The sequence below is a fragment of the Triticum aestivum genome, chromosome 7D (genome assembly GCF_018294505.1).
Source record: "Triticum aestivum cultivar Chinese Spring chromosome 7D, IWGSC CS RefSeq v2.1, whole genome shotgun sequence".
NCBI lineage: Eukaryota > Viridiplantae > Streptophyta > Magnoliopsida > Poales > Poaceae > Triticum > Triticum aestivum.
In genome coordinates, this window is record NC_057814.1 from 470056222 (window position 1) to 470065446 (window position 9225).

Below are 9225 nucleotides of genomic sequence, written 5' to 3' on the forward strand. Positions count from 1 at the left end.
CTTCTGGTTTCCTGACATCACGGTCCCACACCATTGTCAACCTATGTAGTCAATATAAACGAGAGAATTGCACAAGGTGCGGCCGACAGCTGGGACCAAGCAGCTCGAGCAGTATTTGTGTTTTTGGGGCGTGAGCACTGCAGAGATTTTCTTGGCGATGATTTCGTTGTTATTCAGAGGAGAGCAGGGTATTAACTGGGTGGGCTGTGGCCCGTCTAGCCCAGGCCAGATATCCAGCCCAGATACTAATTTTTTCAAGATGAAAATGACTAGCCCAGCTATATGTCTTTTTGAGGAATACCCAGGCAAGGTCAACTTGTTATTCTCCACCCCGCTGGGCTACAAATCTTTCCTAGGAGGGATGCATTAGGCTTAACAGGAAAATGGGTTTAAAAAATAATAAATGGGATATAATTATAAAAACTGGGCAGTAACTATAAAAAAATGCACCAAACACTAAATTAGTTTATAAAATATTATTTATGGATTTTGAAAAATTTAAATTTTCATTGTTGCGCGCGCAATGTTTCGTTGGATTTTTACGTAATACAAATTTATATTTAATCTGACTAGAAATTTCGGATCCCATCAAAATGTGTGAAATTTTATTGAATTCTGTCTTCAATGATTGGTTGAAATTATTAATCGTTGTCCTAGCTAGAAAATGGGCTGTACTTTTAACAAACTGTAAATGGGCCGTTGTAAATTCCATTAGAATTCAAAAATGGGTTGTACATTCTTACAAAACGCAAATGGGCTATAAGTTCTCTGCCACACACTTGTGGGCCTACTAAGTGACACGTCCCCAAAAAAAATAAGTTGACGCGTATGCAAGGCTTTGTCAACTTATTATAGTCAACACACGGTTCTCGCAACAGTGGCCGTTGGATGTCTATCCAACAGATGTCGTGCTTCTTCTTCAATCTCGGATATTCTTAGCTTTAGCCGCCCAAAAAATGATTCCTCCCCCTGACATCTCGGGCGTACCGTTTCGGAGGCTGACCTGTGGGCCTACTAAGTTGGAGCGTACCAAGGGCTTTGTCAACTTAGTCAATATAAACGATTCTAGCTTCAGTGACCGTACGATGTCCATCCAACGGTTGTAGTGCTTCTTCAACCTCTGGTCTTCTTGGTCCAGCCGCCCAAAGCAGCGCCGGTCATGCCGCCTGCTCCTGCCTCTCGTGGCCGGCTGTGCTGCCGCGGAGGCCTCACCGCCCCCATACTACTCCCACCGCTGGTTAGGCCATCCCTCCACTCACCCACACCCCCTGTTATTCTGCGGCGACGGCAGCCTCACACCGCAGCCGAACCAGTGAACCCTCGTACTCCTCTCCGCGCGAGCTTCCACTGCTGTGTCTTCCCCGGCTCCGCGTCGTCCCCTTCCTAGGCCTCGCCGTCGTCCACCGCCCTAGTGCTCTCGGCGCGGCGTGGTCAACATGGTCAACGACCGACTTCCATCGGAAGAGTACTGTACATGGAGAGGCTGACAGCTGGGTCCACGGCGGCCGCAAGGAAGTGCCTCCTTATTACGCGCAAAATAATTATTCCTCCACCTGATAGCGGGGACCCACCGGACGGGCCACCTTATTTCACGAAAAAACGTTTCCCCCTGACTGCTGGGACCCACCAGACGGGCCACCGTATTTCGCGAAAAAACGTTCCCCCCGCTGTCAGCTCGGACCCACCAGAAGTGCCTCCTTATTACGCACAAAAAAATGAATACTCCCCCTGCTAGGTGGGACCCACCTTGGTGGGAGGCTGACTTGTGGGCCTACTAAGTTGACGGGGACGAAGGGCTTTGTCAACTTAGTCAATATGAACGATTCTAGCTCCAGTGACCGTACGATGTCCATCCAACGGCTGTAGTGCTTCTTCAACCTCTGGTCTTCTTGCTCCAGCCGCCCAAAGCAGCGCCGGTCGTGCCGCATCTCCTGCCTCCCGTGGCCGGCTGTGCTGCCACAGAGGCCTCACCGCCCCCTACTATTTCCACCGCTGGCCAGGCCATGCGGCGACGCCAGCCTCACGCCGCAGCCGAACCAGTGAACCCTCGTACTCCTCTCCGCGCGGGCTTCCACTGCCCCGTCTTCCCCGGCTCTGCGTCGTCCCCTTTCTAGGCCTCGCCGTCGTCCACCGCCATGGTGCTCTCCGCGCGGCGTGGTCAATGTGGTCAAGGAACGACTTCCATCGGAAGAGTACTGTACGTGGAGAGGCTGACAGCTGGGTCCACGGCCACAACCCAGTTTTTTTGTGATTTGCCAAGTAAGTCACTTTGTCAGGCCTGTTGGGCTGCAAATCTTTCAAGACGAGGAGAGCTTTCATTCGGCTGGCCGAGAAAATGGCCCATCAGTAATGAGAAATGGGCTGTACATTTTTAAAACACATCAAACCGGCAATTAGTTTCAAATATCTTTTTTTTCATTTCAAGATTTTAAATTACATTAATTTTTATGCGTGGAGAATTTGTTGGATTTTATATTGATATACATTTATTTTTTAAATCAGTTTGAATGTGAGTCGAAATTTTGGGATTAAAAATAGTTTGGACCGCACCGAAATATGCAAAATTTCGTATAATTTTTTAACCGTGGCCACAATATGGGCTTTAATGCTAACAAAAAGAATATGGGCTCCAAAAAAACCCTAAGAATTAGCAAATGGGCTGTAAATTATTAGAAATAATGGCGGATGGGCTGTATGCTGTTTTCCACAGATTTGAGGCTTTCCTAAAAAAAGGTCGACGCACAAGCACTGACTGTTGGATGTCCATCCAACGACCGTCGTGCTTCTTCAATCTCAGCTCTTCCTGCTCCAGCCGCTCAAACAAGCGCCGGCGGGACTGCCTGCTCCCTCCATCCCGCAGCCGGCTGTGCTGCCGCACAGGCCTCACCGCCCCACCGTACTCCCATCGCTGGCCTAGCCATCCCTCTACTCACCCACACCTGCTGTTATTCTCCGGCGACGGCAGACGAACCAGTAAACCCTCGTACAGTCGTACTCCCCTCCGCGTGGGAAACAACTGCCGAGTCTTCCCTGCCTCCGTGTCGTCCCCTTCGTAGGCCTCGCCGTCGTCCACCGCCGTGGTGCTCTCGGCGCGGCGTGGTCAATGTGGTCAAGGACCGACTTCCATCAGAAGAGTACTGTGCATGGAGACGCTGACAGCTGGGTCCACGGCCGCAGCAAGGAAGTGCCTCCTTATTATGCGCAAAATAATTATTCTTCCACCTGACAGCGGGGACCCACCGGACGGGCCACCATATTTCGCGAAAAAACATTTCCCCCCTAACTACTGGGACCCACCAGCTACACCTTCGCACGCAAGGAAGTGCGTCCGGGCAAAAAAGAAACAAAACGATTCGCCCCCCTGACTGCTGGGACCCACCAGCTACATCTTCGCACGCAAGGAACTGCCTGACAGTCGGGACCCACCTGGTCGAAGCGTATGTAGCGTTGTCATTATGGTCGTGAATGTGTACGTACATATATACTAGTGGGTGTAGAGGTGCGCACGTGTCGTAGTAGAGGCGCGCATGTAGCATGTACACGTACGTACAACGGCTAGGATGCAAGAAAGAAAATATGGCCACGTATGTGTACATACGGGTGGGGTCTCGAACGTCTACTCACGCATACGTACGGCGAGGGCTCGTTGACATGGCTGGGTCAGAACGGAGAAACAGCGTTGTCGTCGTGTTCATGGGGAGGCAACGGAATGCGTCGTGTTCATCGGGAGGCAACGGAACGCGTGGGAGCCAACCGGCTGGGTCGGAACGGAATGCGTGGTCGTGTTCATCGGGAGGTCTTGGACGGAACAGGCGATGGAAACGAGGCCTGGCGTACCGCAGAACGGAGGAAACGGCCTTGTGTTCGACCGGCCATGTTCGAAACGGGATCCTGTTCATCGGGAGGGGTCTGGCGTACCGCAAAACGGAGGAAACGGACCTCCTACAGTCGAAACGGGGGTCCTGTTGATCGGAAGGGGTGTGGCGTACCGAAAATGGAGGAAACGGACCTCCTACGGTCAAAACGGGGGTCCTGTTGATCGGGAGGGGTGTGGCGTATCGCAAAACGGACGAAACGGACCTCCTACGGTCGAAACGGGGGTCCTGTTCATCGGGAGGGGTGTGGTGTACCCCAAAACGGACGAAACGGACCTCCTACGGTCGAAACGGGGGTCCTGTTCATCGGGAGGGGTGTGGCGTACCGCAAAACGGGACTCCACGGGATACTGTTCATCTCCACCGTCGACCTCCGCCAGCCTCCACGGGCTACCGTCGACCTCCTCCAGCCTCCATGGGCTACCATCGACCTCCTACAGCCTCCACGGGCTCCTGTTCATCCAGCCTCCACCGCGTGCTACTTCATCGGCTACTGTTCAACCACCCCTCCACCGTCTACTGTTCATCCAGCCCTCCACACCACGGGGTCCTGTTCAACCACCCCTCCACGGGCACTCCTCCACCGTCTACTGTTCATCCAGCCCTCCACCACACCACGGGGTCCTGTTCATCCAGAGGCAACGCCACCGCTCACTGTTCATCCAAACCCCCCCGCAACGCTCACTGTTCATCCCAGAGGCAGCATCGATCGGCTTTAGTTAGCAGCAGTAGCGAAGGAATCGCTCGATCGGGTTCAGTTAACAGCCATCGATCGATCGCTCGGGTTCAGTAATGCGTAGCCTGCAGTGCAATCGCTCGGGTTCAGTTAGAGCCCAATGCCTCGCTCGGGTTCAGTTAGAGCCAACGCCTCGCACACACGCGCGTACGTGTACGAGAGAAACGCGCATCGCTCGGCCCCTGACCTCCCACCGTAACCGGGAACTCGCCGAAATTTTCCTCGCCCTCACTTCTACCACGGTTTTTTCCATCATGGACGGCCCAAAGAATGTCATGCAACTGCGTCTCCGGCCCGCCCAGGACGAAAAGCCCATTTTTTGTCATGATTTTTTGTCATAGAAGTAGGAGCCCACCACATCTACGATGATACCGGGTTTTGTCACAATTATCGTCATAGAAGTGTCATATGTATGACAGAAAAAAATTTCGTTCGGCCCAAAATGTCATGGATGTGTCTTTTTTTTGTAGTGAGATGAGAGGGAGGGAGAGAGCATGGCCGGCGTCGGCCTGCGCCGCGAGGACGGGCGCGACCTGGAGGTTGGCCGCTGCTCGATCCGCTCTTGGATCGAGAGCTGTGACGAAGCTGGGGTTCGGGCGCGTTGCACCGGAGGCTGCACTCCACTTCTTCCTCGTGGTGCGGTGGACGGCGACTCTTGCGGTCTTGCGGCCAACGGCAGCCTCAGCGGGTGGTCGACGACACTTGCAGCTGGTGCTCTACCCATGGATTCCGGCACAACTCGAAATACGCAGGTGGTCAATTAGAAGCCCCTTTATTTATATATTTTGGGATTGCTAATGGATAAATCTCGATTTGAAATGTTAGTTGCGAGTTCGTTCTTTTGCTCATGATGCGATTTCTTTTGCTAGCACAAATTAGGCCTCGACCAATGGTGGAGAAGACAGACTACAGGGACGAGCCGCTGGAGCACGTGTTCATGGGATGTTCGCGTGCAAGATGTAGAAGTTCGCCGGAAGGAAGAAGAGCTGGCCGACGAGGATGAGGAGAAGGCGGGATGCGAGGTGCTTGCACGCGCAGCAGCAGGAGGCCGTCCATGAGGTGCTCCTCTGGATGCTCCCTTCCGGCGTTGGGCCTAGGTGTTCAACACCGCCCTCACCATCCCCTTCTTCCATTGGCTCATCGGCCCGTCAGAGGTCAGAGATCTAATACTCCACACCGCCTCCCATCAATTTTCAGATATATACAAGGTTTATCATCACCCCATGGATCATGTGTTGTTGATTAACCAGGTTATTGAGGTGGAGGTCAACGGTGTGAGGCGGAGAAGTGGAGTGCTTATAAAGAAACACAGGTATGTATGAATATGATGGATGCTTCCACTGCCAACTGATGAAATGCATGTCTCGTGGTTGCGCAGCTGCTGCCTGGATTCGCCGCTGCCGCCTCCAGTCGCTTCCTCCTGGGCATCCCGTCTCTAGCAAGGTAGTTCCGTTCCGGTCCCAGCTGTTCTCCTAGCCTCCGTGCTTGATTGCTACGAGTTCTTGTTGTGTGTGTGCTTGCTGGCTTAGTGATGTGTGTGTCCAGGCACCCATTGTATTTTTTGCTGGCTTGCTACTGCGTGCATGATTGTTGTGGCTAGCTTGGTGGTAGCATCATACATACTGTTCTGGTTGGTTAGCTTCATGCTCTAAAGCTAGGATTTTAATTCTCTGAGTGTAAGTAATGTATTGTTATACCAGATGAAATATATGCAGGCACTGCTAACATGATTTTGCTTATAGGTGGAAGTATATTTTTAAATCCATCTGTTCAATTCTTAGGACCATTCTTTACTAGAAGTCCAGAACTATGTGATTTGGTAATTGTGTCAAAGCTCGCCTGGTTGTGCTGTATTGCATTGTGAATGCTATGTTGTTGGGGAATCAGCGAGCTTGGTTATATTTCTGTGGCCGTCATGTTAACGGGTGGCCGTAGCGCTCGCTTGCTAGCTACGAGTTCTTCTTGTGTGTTTGCATAGTGGCTTAGTTATGTGTGTGTGTGTGTCCGGGCACCTGTTGTGTTTTTTGCTGGCTTGTTGGTGCGTGCATGATTGTTGTGACTGGGCGCTGGCTGTTCGGTGCTGGGCTGCTGATGGCATGCTACCTGCTTCGAAAAAAGGAATGAAAGGAAGCATTTGTTCATAGAACAAATATATTGTAAAATTTTCCATGGAAAGCCTGCATATTTAGCAAGGAAAAGGAGTCTAGAGAGCCTTAGGTTCTTGTTATGTGTTGATTTTGCAAAATTTCTGCAGCTATATATTTGCTCAATCCAAAAGACAAATTGTACTCAACCTTCAGTATAATGTATTTCTAATTGTTCATAACTACTTAATTTTTTGTTGTGATTTTGCAAGATATTGAAATTATTTGTATTTCGAAATTGTTATACTGATTCCTCGATGCTCTGTTCATGGCTTTTTTCTTATTTTATCCTTCTTTGCTTTTTTCCTTTCCTACAAGAAGATGTCGAGTCATGTAATATGTTCAAAGAAGAGATCTGCATTTTATGAATCCTTTCTTCTTTCTTCATTGTTACTTCAAGTTAGTGAATTCATTTAAGTTGTATTGAGCAGCTTCATGTGATGGTTTCTTCATCTACAGATCTTATTCAGTCACGAGGCCAGTAAGATCTTTTGCCTTTTAGAAAAAAGGGAGATGCCATTTAGACCTTACTCTTCCAACTTGATCTTTAACTTGCTACTACTATTTCTAAGCATTTTCCCAAGCATTTTTTGTTTGCTTCAGAGAATGAGCTCACCTTATTCAGTGGATGTGCCAAGTAAAAAAATTAGAAACTGAGTAATTAGTTCCACTCTTAAATTTTGTACAGCAGTCCAAATTATCCAATAAATCATTTGTTAGCAGGATCTAATTATAGAAGTTGAATCAGTTGTTCCAAATTACCCAGTGAGACTTATTCCATTTGTTTATCCTTTTGTCCTTTTAATCAAGAACAATGTTTTGTAAATTAAAGGTATTTTAATGTTTCCTGTTCTCCATATGTAGTTAGTGTATAATAGCTACTAATTTTTGCTTTCTGTACTTCTTTAGAAAGTGCTGCTGAAGGTAAGAGTAGGACAATGCTAGATATAACTGATGCTAATATGCTGCTGAAGGTAGGAATATGATGGCATGCCCATAATTTCAGGATGATTAAGAGGTTGGTTAAGGCCGGAAATAAATTGACTGGGTAACTAAATTAAGAAGTACTATCAACCTATCCTCCTTTAGGCTATCCTCTTTCTTCTGTTGGAAATTATCATCTCCTTCAGGCTATCCTCTTTCTTCTGTTGGAAATTATTGTCTCCTATTCATTCTGTGAACTTCCGCACAAATGACACTCTGTTTTCAAGTTGTCTTTCCATTTTCTTTAAGGAGCTCCTTCAGTTAGTATGCTTGAATATTACAAATCTTTAAATTTGCACTTTGTTCGTATATGTCCGACATGCCTTAAAGTTCTTGCTAGAAGGTTAGAAATGGAGGAGCTGGACATGGATGGCGAGAAGGCGGCTAGACCCGAGTTCGCCTACCCCTACTACTATGAGGACCATGAGGTCGCCTCCTTGTGCGCGCATGTAGAAGAGGAGCACCCATTGGAGTGGAGATATAGTTTACACAATTTTCTGGTCCAGCAAAGTATTTTAGATGTGCAAAAGAGTAGTAGGGTTTTTGGCATGTCTTGGGGTAGAAAATTAATATTGATCTTGAAACCTCGAGATAGAAAAAAGAGCTTTTCACATTTGTTGCTGTTGAATCCTGACTAGCAATTATATAACCCTCAGGCCTCAGTAGCAATTATGTGACCTTCTTATTTGTTCTCAGGTTACTTGCCTTCTCCTTTCAACCCATCTCTCTAAGAATTATAGTGCAGGTTTTGTAGGGCAGGTTAAAGAACCCAATACAATGCTCTTTGAGTCGAGTTTTTTTAATATTCTCTGGCATGATTGTTGTGTGCACTTCTTACTGAAGATTATCCCAGTGTTATTTGCTTCAGAAAAGAAAGAGACGGTTCAATGTGCGCTTCGTATCATCACATCGAATGGAATAATCGAATAGGCTTATATATCATCATATCTGCACACATAATCTATTCTATGATTGTTTACCTCTTTAGTCTACTGTTGTTAGATGATGAACTTATGCTATTTTATGCCAAGTAGTTAAATTTGTGCGCATCTTCTCATGGATCATACTTAGATTTTGCAATTGTGGCCCATAGGGCCATGCTAATTAGTGCTGGCCATGATCAGGAGTAAATTTATACAGATTTTGATTTGCATGTTATTTTGTCCAGCATGGAAGGCACCAATGGTGCTAATGTTATGCTTATTTTCTTTGATAAAAAATTATACGTACAAAATCTGCTTGAAGTTTTAACTGTAACTGTATGTCTGCATTGGATAATTTCTTGGACTCATGTACAGTAGCTTGCATGATCTTTTCTTGGCATGCCAGGAAAAATTCTTTTCAAAACAAGCCCATAGGAAGTATAATTAGGCATCTTCAGCTGCAAAAGTTTCTTTCAGCAGGCTTTTCCATGTTGATATATCTGGATGGTCCGAGTTTCAAAAGATTTTCTTAGAGACGTTAGGTAAATCTGGCTATAATGGCC

At 47.8% G+C, this 9225-nt stretch overlaps 1 long non-coding RNA gene across 1 annotated transcript; it reads left to right on the forward strand.

The window, feature by feature from the left end:
• The first annotated feature begins 5589 nt into the window (after positions 1-5589).
• On the forward strand, positions 5590-6095 carry LOC123163911 (uncharacterized). Its single transcript, XR_006482076.1, has 3 exons — positions 5590-5765; positions 5862-5923; positions 5990-6095. It is a non-coding gene; the product is annotated as an uncharacterized lncRNA (long non-coding RNA).
• The last annotated feature ends 3130 nt before the right edge of the window (positions 6096-9225 follow it).